This window comes from Cervus elaphus, chromosome 15 (assembly GCF_910594005.1).
Source record: "Cervus elaphus chromosome 15, mCerEla1.1, whole genome shotgun sequence".
Lineage (NCBI taxonomy): Eukaryota > Metazoa > Chordata > Mammalia > Artiodactyla > Cervidae > Cervus > Cervus elaphus.
The window spans coordinates 50,784,000-50,798,025 of record NC_057829.1 but is presented as its reverse complement, the minus strand read 5'-3'; the positions used below and the strand labels follow the sequence as shown (position 1 = coordinate 50,798,025).

General features: G+C 40.5%; 1 protein-coding gene across 5 annotated transcripts in view; it reads left to right on the top strand.

The window, feature by feature from the left end:
• The window catches only part of PRKG1 (protein kinase cGMP-dependent 1), a 1,340,863-nt gene that overhangs the window by 1,076,790 nt on the left and 250,047 nt on the right, over positions 1-14,026 (top strand). The window contains exon 1 of one of the 5 annotated variants that reach the window (XM_043924978.1): positions 8,540-8,544. The exons of the other annotated variants lie outside the window; for them this stretch is intronic. The gene's annotated coding sequence lies outside the window, so the exon portion shown is untranslated. Of the gene's footprint in view, positions 1-8,539; positions 8,545-14,026 lie in introns of those variants that run through there. 5 annotated transcript variants of the gene reach the window in all.

Genomic DNA, 14,026 nt, shown 5'->3' with positions numbered 1-14,026 from the left:
CTGCCAGGCAAAAATATTAGAGTGGGTTGCCATGCCCTTCTCCAGGTGATCTTCCTGATCCAGGGAGTGAACCCACGTCTCCTCCGGCTCCTGAATTGCAGGCAGATTCTTTACCGCTAAGCCACCAGGGAAGCCCTTTGTGGATAAGATAGACACATAAATACTGAACAAAAATAAAAGGTGAAAAGTTAGAGGGTGCACTTTTAAGATGCAAATGAAGAAGGCCTTTCTATTTTGAGAATCAAGGGAGAAGCTTATCAAAAATGAAGGTTTTATAAGTAGAAACGGTAATGAAAGAGCATTCCAGGCTGAGGGGCAATAGCAGATGCTAAGCATACAAGTGAAAAGAGATCTGGAAGACAGCTAAGGCCCTGGGATGACTGGAGTGGAGAAGGACAGAGGAGGTATTTACACCAGTGCCAGATTCCAGAGGGGCTTAAATGCCACAACAAGGAGCTTAAATGTTATGCCGTTGAGAAGGTTGAAGCAGTCAAGTTTTTCAGCCTAAATTTGGTAGGATTATAGCAGTGTTTTAGGAGTCAATTTCTAATGAGAGACTTGACTACACTGCCATGAAGTTCAAGACTTCAGGTTCTCTATTTGTGTTTGAGTGGTCTTCCTAGGATTCCTACTACCAGTGTATGTGTGTGTGTGTGTGTGTGTGTGTGTTTTCCTTTCTTTTTTGAATTAAGGAAAATTGTCTGTAAAATTAGCAGGAAGTCAGACTGTAAGTTTGGGCTTTCTAAAGCAAACTTGGATTCACATTCTGCCTCTAAAGTTTACTTACTGGGTGATTTTGGAAAAATCATTCAGCCTGTCCAAGTTTCCATTTCGTTGTAGGAAAATGGAAATTATAAGACCTCAGTGAGTCATTGTCCTAATTGAGATATCCTTCACACATTGTCTGGCATGTAGCAAGTCCTAAATTAATAGTAGCTGTTATTTTTTATGATGTGAGTTAATACTAGAGTATAGAAGTGATTTTTTATAGTTATTATAAAATTTTAAATCATACTGTGGTCTGGAGAATTAGCAGAATTGCAGCCAATCATTTCTTCGAAAAACAATTCCTTTCTTTCCAATGCAGAGGAAAATAGGAAAATAAACATGCTGGAAGGCAGCCTCAACCACTGTGGTCCCATGTAAATGCAAATAAGCTAACCACCAGGGTTTCCACAGCAACCAAATTCTGTAAATCTGTGCTGACAACACTGGTTGCATTAGATATGCTTCCATGAAGTCGGTAAAAGCCCTCTGAGTGTTAAGATGACAGAAGTCCTGGTTCTTCTTTTTAATAGTGAATGTCTGCAGAAATACCATGATGCATCCTATGGGTACAGGAGCCTGAAGGTAGGAGTTAGAAGGCAAGTCATTGTGGAGATCAAAGGACAGTGGGCTCTGTTGAATTTTACCATGTGTGGAATCTGGGCTTCATCCTGGCAGGAAAAGAAACCAGATCTTATATCTGTATCTAGCATACTTCTAGTACTCCAACTTTTACCTGAAATTTAATATATAGACCCAAATGCAAGCCTCGTACTTTCCACAGTTCCTGATGTAACTATAATGTACACATTTTGGATCAGACTCTCTCCCTCCTGATGTCAAGACACCTGGGAAGCAGACAATCTAATGAGAAGGTTGCATGTTCATTTAAAGCCAAGGGAAGTTGTTTGTCTAAAAATGTATTTCATTCCAGGGGCCAAGGCAGGTAAAATATACCTGCTGAGAGCAGCACGTCTCTCTCTGGAGACCACAAAGTCCATCACCCTCAGAACTGTGATCTCCACCCCACCTGCACGTGTCACACACATTCTCTATGTTCTATCACTAAGCACGCCCCTCCTAATGTGCTTTTTTTTCTTTGTACTTAGTCGCTCCATCATGTCTGACTCGTGACCCCATGGACTGTAGCCCACCAGGCTCCTCTGTCCATGAGGATTCTCCAGGCAAGAATACTTAACTGTGTTCATTTCACTCTTTCAGCTATGTAGAGAAGGGAAACTTTTCCTTAATCCTCATAAGGTCATTTGCTGGGTCTGAAAATTAATCCGACAAAGACAAATAAACAAGAGAAAAACATACCAACTTAATATACATTTTACTTGACATAGAAGTCTGTCTAAGGAAATAAAGACTGAAAGAAACAGTTTGTTGTTGTTGTTTAGCTGCTAAGTCATGTCCAACTGTTTTACAACCCCATAGAAGGCAACCCACCAGGCTCCTCTGTCCAGTGGATTTCCCAGGCAAGAATACTGGAGCAGGTTGCCTTTTCCTCCTCCAGACCTTCTTCCTCACCCAGGGATCAAACCTGCATCTCCTCATTGGCAGGTGGGTTCTTTACCACTAGCGCCACCTGGGAAGCCCTAACCTACTACATTGATTAGTAAAGTGCTTTCCCCATATCATTTCTGGGCCCCTAAACCTCCCTGCACCCCTGGTGGCTCAGAGGTTAAAGCGTCTGCCTGGAATGCCAGAGACCCAGGTTCGATCCCTGAGTTGGGAAGATCCCCTGGAGAAGGAAATGGCAACCCACTCCAGTACTCTTGCCTGGAGAATCCCATGGAGGGAGGAGCCTGGTAGGCTACAGTCCACGGGGTCCCAAAGAGTTGGACACGACTGAGCTACTTCACTTTCACACCTCTGCAACCCAGGAGCATCTCCAGGATCCTGCGGCAGCCTGTGCCCTTTCGGATTGGTTAGTGCTTTTTATTTAGTTAGTAGTTTTCATTATTTTATGTATTACTTTAGGTATTAGTTATCAAATATTTTGGGTATTATTTTAGAGATTAGCAGTAAACACATTAATTTCACATTCTAGGAGAAGCTTTTCTTCTTTTGTCTCACAGTTATTGAGAAGCACCCCAGTGCCTTGTCTCCAAATGGTTATATGGGGTAATAAAGGGGACAAGATTGTAAAATGATTCTAAAACCTCCTCTGTGAACAACCCCATTCTCAAACCAGTCTAGACAGAAACAAAATATCCTTGCATTGAGAACAGAATCCTCCAATGCATAAGGAGCACTTTCTTCCCTTGTGTAACCTAAATCCTCTCTGCTTTCTCTTTTATCTCATCCTCAATGACTCAAAATGCCCTTTAAACTAAATAGCGTCTTCTCAAAGAAAAGTATGGAATGTTTAAAATCCTAAAGAAATAAAATATTGAGTGAATTGCACATACTTTTGACTCACTACACTCTTTTTGTTATAGGGTTCATGAGAAACTGATTAATCTTTATTTTTCTTTTCTGAGTACAGCATTTCTTTTAGTTGAAACTTCAAAACATTATTTATGCTTTAGATAGTGATTCTGAGAGACTCAATTGTATGCTTCTCCGTGACACATCTCATAATCTGTTAGGGCAAACAATTTCCAAGTTCTGCTGAAGCTAATTGCCTTTATAGATCAAATTGTTAAAGTTGAGTTATAGTTTAATTATGTGGAATGGGAATGCCTGCCTGTCTGCTCTGTAAACAGTTTTATTCTGTTGTGAATGAATGGATCTGAATGAACTATTCTTTGTAGAGATTTTTTGGCATTTTGTGTGTCTGCCTTAGGATAGCTCTTACTCACTGAGTTGTATGAATATGTTTGCATCAGAAACCTCTGAAAGTGAAAACAGAGGTTTAAAATCCATTTAGAATGATGTCATTGAAGATCTCAGTGAAACATCAAACCAAGCCCAAGCATTTGTGGAATTTGAGCCTAGGTTTTCCCCTCCTTTGTCTGATACTTAGGGTGAGGATTCAGTGAGTCTAGACAGTGACTGCTGGGTCAACAGCTGTCCTTAAATTATAAACTCTGAAGGTATTCGAGAGGCTTAGAGGATAATGGTGTGATCTGGCCACCAAAGGCACAAAGACCTCAGGAATGTTTGAGATTCAGGGAAGGAAACCAGAATTCAGTGTTAGTTGATCAAAAGCTTATAACAGTTTTATTGTTCTACGGAGAGTGCAAAACATGAATCTGGAAAACTGGTTTCTTGGATGCACAAAAAGGTAAATGAAAATGATTGCATTTTGTCAGACTATAGGAATGGTGGGGTGGAGGACTGAAGGACTAAGACCGGAGCCAAAAGAGAAAACTAAGAGATGAACTCAGTCAAAGTGCCCTTTACTAAATGTGGATTACTCGTCTTTTTAAAGAAGAGTCAGTACTTTCAACTTCTATATGCCTTTACAAAAGTGAAATAATTCAAAAATGAAAAAAAAAACAATACTAGTGTTTTTATTAAGGATAGTAAAACTCGTAAAAGTTAGCTAATATAGAAATAATGATCTACCTACTCAGAAGATATTATCACTTTTGTAAAGAAAGAAAAATATTTACATTATTAAAACAGTGTTTGTGTAGTAAGGAATACACATTATACTGGGGTCTAATATGCACATATGTATTCACACACATACAAAACTTTTGTAAATTATGTTTTTCTTTACTGTGTGTGATGCATTTGATATCTTCTATTAAAACAAAGCTGCTTATAAAAAAAAAATAAATAAAACAAAACTGCTTATAATCCACTAAAGAGATTTCATGATATTTTTAATGAGTTGCATTGAGCAAGGGACACAGCAGATGGAATTATGGCTGTCCTTGGTCTTTTGGAACCCTTGAGGATGCAAAGCTGCCAGTAATTCCTGTTTATCATGGTGACAATCCCATTAGTTCCTTTAAGAAGCTACATCTAGGCCCATGCAGAGACTGTTAATTTCAACTCCCATCCAGCCTATTGGCTTGATACATTTCTCTACAAGTCATAAATGAATTTTTTAAGGTAAGTTCACACAGTCCTAGGACTTCTTGCTCTAGGGATTTTACACTGATCTTTTTTTTTTTTTTTTATTAGTGTGGAAGCTAGTGAGAATTAGCCCCACAACTTAGTTAAAGCAAGGCTGATTTGTAAATCAGGGTGTCCTCAGGAGCTGACAATGCTAAGCTGGCCGCACAATATCTATCCTATCCAGGGGGCTCAGGCTGACTTATAAAGAAATCCCTGGGTTTCAAGTACAAGTGGGTACCTCAGTAGAGACAGGATCCTGATAGCACCATCAAGGACAGAGCTTAAGTGCCTAGTAGTTAGAAGACATCATAGAGCCGCAAAAGGTCAAGTTCAAGGTGAAGGAGTTTAATAAGCAGTTTGACAGACAAGTGAGGCCTGTTTCCTTAGGGCTGTTATGACATCATAGAATGTGCCAAGGAACAGCTACTGCATAGACACAGCTCCTCAGTGGTGGAGGTGGCACAGACTTCCACCTGAGACTTCGACTATTTGTTTCTTAAATAGCTTTGGTCCTCAGGCTTAGTGCCTTTTTGGTCCTCAGGCTTAGTACCTTGAGGACCAATAATAGGCAGGTTCTCTATCCAAAAGTCTTAGATTGCTGGGTTTGATTTTAAAAAAAGTTTTTTTTTCTGTCTGTATTTGGATTTTACTAAGGTGTCAGTAAAGTGTCTGCTTACAATGCAGGAGACCCGGGTTCAATCCCTGGGTTGGGGAGATCTCCTGGAGAAGGAAATAGCAACCCACTCCAATATTCTTGCCTGGAGAATCCCATGGATGGAGAATCCTGGTAGGCTACAGTCCATGGGGTCACTAAGAGTCGGACATGACTGAGCAACTTCACTTTCACTTTCACTTTCAAGGTGTCTGGGGACTCTGGGGACTCTATGAGTCTGGCATTCTGACCCTCAATGGAATGATGGCCCTTGGGATTGGGATAATGGTTCTGATGATGGGAATCCTGGCATCATCCTTCCTTCCCACAGGCACCTTGCTGGACCAGCATGGTGGGTTATCCTGGTGAAATGTCCAGGCAGGCAAAGTGTGTGCTTGTGTTTGCTGCACCTCCAGATTTAACTCTTCAGGATCTATTTCTGTATTCCTTCTAGAGATTTAATTAGGGGTATCTCTGAATTTGGAGAAGGAAATGGCAACCCACTCCAGTATTTCCCACCTGGAAAACCCCAAGGACAGAGGAGCCTGGAGTCTATGGGGTTGCAAAAGAGTCAGACACAACTTAGCAACTAAACAAAAAATCTGTGAATTAGAATGCAAAATCAGGTCAGGAATGAGGTTTACTGTTTTGATTTTTTTGAGATAGAAGACAAAATGATTTTTAAAAAAGGCACAAAGGAAAATTCAGGTTGTTCAGGGAGTTTGAGGGTCACAGGATTAATGGTATTAGAGTTAGAAAATGACCTGATAAGGATAAATGCACTGTTCAACCCAGTTGAGTTTAAGGTTCAGTCACTCTGATTTTACTGTTCTCTGTGTTAACTGCCTGTACTCACTTCTCCGTGACTTTTAAAATACTGTTCCTTCTGCTTGGAAAGCCCTTCTTCGCCATCCAGCAGGGAATCACTACTGGTCTGGGGAAAGCTGTGTATTATGTGTGATAAGTTACCTATATACAATTCTGTCTTTTTATGCCAAGTTTCCCTGAAAATGATATTTGCAGGTATATGGTGTTTACAGTGTGGCAGGCCCTGCAGTTTGTAACTACTAACTCATTTAATCCTTACAACAGTCTGCTTATGGAGGCGTGATTTTTACTTTGCAGACAAGGAAGCTGCAGGGGAGGGGTAAGTGACTTGCTCAGGGTTCCAGCGCCGGGGTTGTAACCAGGCAGTGCGGCTCTAGTATCCATCTGTTTAACCACAATGCTGTGCTCCCTCTCAGGTTAGAAACTGTGTCTTGTGTATCTTTGAGGCCTCAGTGTTAAGTGCAGTATCTTCTTTATAGAAGACAAAAATTAATGATGCCGGATGAATTTAATCCTTGTTAGGGTTTCTCTCATCTGGACCCAAAGTTCAGGATATTTTTTTTAATTAGAGGAAAATTGCTTTTCAATGTTGTATTGGTTTCTGCTGTACAATAATGCAAATAAGCCGTAATTATACACATATCAAGTCAGGCTGGGCTTCCTGTGTTATATGGCTACTTCTAATCAGCTATCTGTTTGACACATGCTAGTGTATATATGTTGATGCTGCTTTCTCCATTTGTCCTACTCTTTCCTTCCCCCACTGTGTCTACAACTCTCTTCTCTATATCTGCATCTCCATTCCTTCTCTGCAAATAGGTTCATCAGTACCATTTTTCTGGATTCCATATGTATGCAAACTTCAGGGTTGATAAGGGAGGTTTTAAAGGTTAGTTTGAGAAGCCTTGGAGTAAAGTTGTTGTTCAGCCCAAGAAATGGGGGGAAGTTTTAGAAGTAAAGTAAGAGACTATCCTGAATGTAAAGTGAGGTGTGGTATTGAAATAGGAAAAAAAAAAATGTATGGTAGAGAAATGTGTACCCCAGATGTCCAGTTGGATAGGAACAGGGTAGTTGTGGTTTGAGGAACAAAAGTGGTTATAAAAAGTGTTCCATGCTTTGATTTGTTCTTTTGGTATTCTAGTTAATTTATGAGTGGTGGTATAAGGAATAATTAACTTCTCTCTAAAGGATAAGAAGGAGGGTACAAAACAAAATTTGCCATAATGAGATTAGATATTGTCTAAGAAAACACTATAACAGAACAAGTCCCCTTGACAGTTATTTGTTCCTTAAAAGGGATATGGCCCATTTATGACAATGTATATGCACTGCAGCCATGAAATTAAAAGACACTTACTCCTTGGAAGGAAAGTCATGACCAACCTAGACAGCATATTAAAAAGCAGAGACATTACTTTGTCAACAAAGGTCCATCTACTCAAGGCTATGGTTTTTCCAGTAGTCATGTATGGATGTGAGAGTTGGACTATAAAGAAAGCTGAGTGCTGAAGAATTGATGCTTTTGAACTATGGTGTTGTAGAAGACTCTTGAGAGTCCCTTGGACTGCATGGAGATCCAATTAGTCCATCCTAAAGGAGATCAGTCCTGAGTGTTCACTGGAAGGACTGATGCTGAAGCTGAAACTCCAATATTTTGGCCACCTGATGCAAAGAGCTGACTCATTAGAAAAGACCCTGATGCTGGGAAAGATTGAGGGCAGGAGAAAAAGGGGATGGCAGAGGATGAGATGGTTGGATGGCATCACTGACTCAATGGACATGGGTTTGGGGAAACTCCGGGAGTTGGTGATGGAGAGGGAGGCCTGGTGTGCTGCAGTCCATGGGGCCACAAAGAGTCGGACATGACTGAGCGACTGAACTGAACTGACTGATATGCACTGGAAATATTGTTGTCAGTTGCTAGTAGAGTGCTAGCTTTTTGATGAAATCATTGATGATCACAGGTTGAGAAAAAGAAGGCAAAAATTTGTGGTTTACAAGTGTGATCACTGGCTCCACAATAGATTTTACATAAGACCTCAGATTCCAAACAACCAGAATTCAAGAATGAATAGGTAGAAGATGTTATGTTGTCATAATGATCAACTGTTATCTTTCTTGACAGCCTTACATAATCTTAGTTCAGACATAACTAATGGGCAGCATTTTACTAAGTAGAGGAAGAGTCCTGGGCCAAGAAATACCTTCTTTGTTGCCTACCTAATTAGCATTGTTTTTGACTGATCAAGTTGTTTCGTGACCCTGTTCTCCATGAAGAGGTCTTATCTTTGTGTCTGGGGTATTAGGAAGAGGTAAGAATTTCCTCTGAGAATGTTACTAATTTAGGATCCAGAAAGAAATTTACCAATATTTTTCAGAACATTGTTCTCTTTTTTAGCCACAGCTGTGCAGCATGCGGAATATTAGTTCCTTCACCAGGGATCAAACCTGTGCCCCCTGTATTAGGGGTGGAGAGTCTTAACCAATGAACTGCCAGGGAAGTCCATAAAACATTGTTTTTCTTGATGTCTTACTTTCTGCTAAGATACAACTATCCTCTGAAACACTGATCCAAGTGTTTCAGATCCAAGCATGATGTTTTCAGATCCAATCATGATCTGAAAAATCATGATCCAAGACCATATTCTTAACTCACTAATTTTCCAATTGTTCCCTATATCAAATATTTATTAAATGTTCAGGCATACAGGGGCTTCCCCAGTGTTTAAATGGTGAAGAATCCATGTGAAATGCAGGAGATGCAAGAGACCCAGGTTTGATCCCTGGATCAGGAAGATCCCCTGGAGGAAGGCATGGCAACCCACTCCAGTATTCTTGCATGGGGAAACTCATGGACAGAGGAGCCTGGTTAGCTGCAATCCACAGGATTGCAAACACTGAAGCAATTTAGACTCAAGCATACAGAAGTGATTCATACTTACTGCAACTGTTTTTATAACCAATAGCAATTGATATTGGTTTGCATTATATATACCTTAGGACAGTGTTAATACCTTGTAGCAGTGTCAATAAATATATCATGTTATAATAAAGACTTAAGGATAAGTCTAACCTTAAACTTAATTAAACTTAAGTATAAAGGGAAATGGGCTTCCCTCCTGGCTCACTGTGCAGGAGACCCCAGTTCGATCCCTAGGTTGGGAAGATCCCCTGGAGGAGGGCATGGCAACCCACTCCACTGTTTTCTCCTGGAGAATCTCATGGAAAGAAGAGCCTGGAGGTCTGCAGTCCACAGGATTGCAAATAGTCAGACATGACTGAGCAATTAACAATTTCACACTTTCACACATGAAGGGAAATAATGATATAATTTCTGACTGAAGTAATTTAAGTGAGAATTTACTTCAGAATGATAACTGTATATTCAGTTCAGTTCAGTTGCTCAGTCATGTCCAACTCTTTGCGACCCCATGAACCACAGCACGCCAGGCCTCCCTATCCATCACCAACTGCTGGAGTCTACCCAAACCCATGTTCATTGAGTTGGTGATGCCATCCAACCATCTCATCCTCTGTCCTCCCCTTCTCCTGCCCTCAATCTTTCCCAGCATCAGGGTCTTTTCCAATGAGTCAGCTCTTCGCATCAGGTGGCCAAAGTACTGGAGTTTCAGCTTCAGCATTTGTCCTTCCAATGAACACCCAGGACTGATCTCTTTTAGGATGGACTGGTTGGATCTCCTTGCAGTCCAAGGGACTCTCAAGAGTCTTCTCCAACACCACAGTTCAAAAGCATCAATTCTTTGGTGCTCAGGTTTCTTTATAGTCCAGCTCTCACATCCATACATTACTACTGGAAGAACCATGGCCTTGACTAGAGGGACCTTTGTTGACAAAGTAAAGTCTCTGCTTTTTAATATGCTGTCTAGGTTGGTTATAACTTTCCTTCCAAAGAGTAAGCATCTTTTAATTTCATGGCTGCAATCACCATCTGCAGTGATTTTGGAGCTCAAAAAAATAAAGTCAGCCACTGTTTCCAAATCTATTTGCCATGAAGTGATGGGACTGTGTGCCATGATCTTAGTTTTCTGAATGTTGAGCTTTAGCCAACTTTTTCACTCTCCTCTTTCACTTTCATCAAGAGGTGCTTTAGTTCTTCTTTGCTTTCTGCCATAAGGGTGGTGTCAACTGCATATCTGAGGTTATTGATATTTCACCCAGCAATCTTGACTCCAGCTTGTGCTTCCTCCAGCCCAGCGTTTCTCATGATATACTCTGCATATAAGTTAAATAAGCATAGTGACAATAAACAGCCTTGACGTACTCCTTTTCCTATTTGGAACCAGTCTGTTGTTCCGTGTCCAGTTCTAACTGTTGCTTCCTCACCTGCATACAGATTTCTCAAGAGGCAGGTCAGGTGGTCTGGCATTTCTATCTCCTTTAGAATTTTCCACAGTTTATTGTGATCCATATAGTCCAAGGCTTTGGCATAGTCAATAAAGCAGAAATAGATGTTTTTCTAAAACTCTCTTGCTTTTTCAATGACCCAGTGGATGTTGGCAATTTGATCTCTGGTTCTTCTGCCTTTTCTAAAACCATCTTGAACATCTGGAATTTCACAGTTCATGTATTGCTGAAGCCTGACTTGTAGAATTTTGAGCATTACTTTACTAACGTGTAAGATGAGTGCAATTGTGCAGTAGTTTGAGCATTCTTTGGCATTGCCTTTTATTGGGATTGGAATGACAACTGACCTTTTCCAGTCCTGTGGCCACTACTGAGTTTTCCAAATATGCTGGCGTATTGAGTGCAGCACTTTCACAGCATCATCTTTCAGGATTTGAAATAGCTCAACCATCACCTCCACTAGCTTTGTTCATAGTGATGCTTCCTAAGGCCCACTTGACTTCACATTCCAGGATGTCTGGCTCTAGGTGAGTGTGAGTGATCACACCATCATGATTATCTGGGTTGTGAAGATCTTTTTTGTATAGTTCTTCTGTTTATTTTTGCCACCTCTTCTTAATATCTTCTGCTTCTGTTAGGTCCACCATTTTTGTTCTTTATTTATATTAGTTTATTAAATGAACTACAATTAAAGATTATGTTAGAGTTGAGGGCTGAAAATAAAACACTAGTTAAAGCACAGGTATGAAAAAGTAAAAGTGTCAGTCACTCAGTTGTGTCTGACTCTTTGTGATCCCATGGACTGTAGCCCACCATGCTCCTCTGCTCATGGAATTCTCCAGGCAAGAATACTGGAATGGGTAACCATTCTCCAAGGGACCTTCACAACCCAGGGATCAAACCTGGGTTTCCTGAATTGCAGGCAAATTCTTTACTGTCTGAGCCACCAGGGAAACCCTCCAAAAAGTACATGTTTGATATCAATAGCTACAAGTCTTATCTGAAAAGTGAAAGTGAATCAAGAAATAACTCCCAAGGCCTCAAAGTGCCGTATCCAGTGTTGTACTAAGCCTTCTGCCAAGTGTCAGCATAATGTACAGAATTTTGAAAAGTCTAAGTGGATATTTACATATTAATGTTAAATTCTGAGAATCCACACATCCATATCAATAATAAAATCTATATTCATTTTTTTTCTAGTGGCAAAAAGAAGACTAGCTTTTCCTAATTCACAAGTTTTGGAAATATTTATTCCAAGTTATTACCTTTGGGGAATACCTAGCTTATACTTAGACATATTGTCAATTCCTTTTCTCTATCCATCCTATAATCTATGATTTATAACCCAGCTTTCCCATTCAAAATACAGGAATTTGGACCAAATCTATCCTTTTTCTAGATTATACATTGAATGCCTGTGTGCTAGGCATTGTTCTAAGTCAAACAATGGATATAATGTGAAGTTTTCTAAATCCTCTGAGCAGCAGGTGACAGAGGGAGAGGGTTCCAGCAACTAAGAAGAAAAGCCTCAAATCATGAAGGTTGTGATAGAAGACTTTCTCAGCAGAGACTCCATTGTGCTGTGGTTTGCAGCTGTGTTTGTCATCAAGTAGTCACTGAAGTGTCCAGTGGCCTTTTCATAGCAGCAAAGCACAATCACACAGCTTTAGAGAACTTTCTAAAATAAAAAATGTAAAACAAGGACATGTATAGGATAGAATATGAATGAGGGTAGAGGGCACGTTATAAGAGTGGTAAAGAAAGGTCTTATTGAGACCTAGCTGATAAGAATAAGATAATGACCAACCTTGAGGGGGAGTACTCTAGATGGAGTATACTGATGTAGACTTCTGAGGATGGATCCAATCGTCTAAGCACAGAGGGAAAGCCCAGAGAGAGAGCCAGCATTTCTGAAACAGAATGAATGAGGGTGAGTGGGAGGGGATGAGGATGCAGAGGTAGGGGCCACAATACAGAGAACTGTACAGACTGTAGTAGTTTGCTATGGATGCTAATTGTAGCAAGGAGCCATTGGAAGTTTTTGACAGTGAAGTGATTTCAGTTGATTTGCTATTTGAAAGGTCATTTTGGTTGTCAAGAGCAGGCTAGATGGAATGGTGTGGAATAGGATGGATGGGCAAGAGCCAAAGCAGGAAGGCCAGATGGGAGGACTAAGAAAATACAAGATGTGATTTTCGGCTTGGACTGGGGAGTGAACAGGCGAGATAGTGAAAGACAGCTAGTCTCAGCACAGTTATTGGAGGTGGAGGCCTTTTGTTGGATTTGACCACGGGTGGTGCTAGGAAGATGGAGATTAAGCTTCATTCATCCAATTAGGTGTGTGTTTTTTTCTTTTTTTTTTTTTTGCTGGAGTACAATTGCTCTACATTGTTGTGTTAGTTTCAACATTGAATTTCAATGTGAATCAGCTATATGTATATTTAGATCCCCTCCCTCTTGGACTTTCCTCCACCCTCCCTCCATCCCACCCATCTAGATTACCACAGAGCACTGAGCTGAGCTCCGTGTGCTATATACCAGGCTCCCACTATCTGTTTACACGTGGTAGTATATTTATGTCAAACCCAATTTCCCAATTCATCCCACCCTCCCCTTACTGCTGTGCCCACACGGCCCTTCTCTATATCTGCATCTCTATTCCTGCCCTGCAAATAGGTTCATCTGTCATGCTTTTCTAGATTCCACATATCTGTGCTAGTATACAATATTTGTCTTTGTCTTCCTGATTTACTTCACTCTATATGACAGACTCTAAGTTCATCCACATCTCTACAAATGACCCAATCTCATTCTTTTTGAGTTGTTAGTCTGTTCCAAGCTCTATGTTAGGCTCTGAAGATAATAGAATGAACAAAACCAACTATAGTCCTTGCCTTCAGTAGAACTTATAATCTGGTGGAAAACATCACAAAAATATCATATAAGTAGATAAATAGCTACAAACTCAGAAAAGGGCAATGAAGGAGACCTGATTTTGTATGTGTGGGTGTGGGTGTGGGTGTAGGTCTAGTGGAGAAGGATATGCCAGGTCAGGTAAAGCTAAGGTCTGAAAAAGAATTAGGCTGTAACTAGGTGAGAAGCAGTGGGTACACAGCAATGGAAGGGCTTAGTCCTGACGGTAGGAAAGGAGTGTGACACAGTTGACAAAGGGACCTACGAGGGCCAGCAGGGCGGGACAGAAGAGATGGGGAGGAGAAGAGGCTGAAAAGGATGGCATGGAGCCAACTATAGTCTTGCAGGCCATGTTAAGGAGTTTGGCTTTTATCCTCTCATAACTATGGAAACCCATAGAAGAACCTGCCTAATTGCTAGGATTCCTTCCTTTTCTAAATTCTGTGTATTTGTATGATTTAATTTGAAATAAGAAAATGGCAA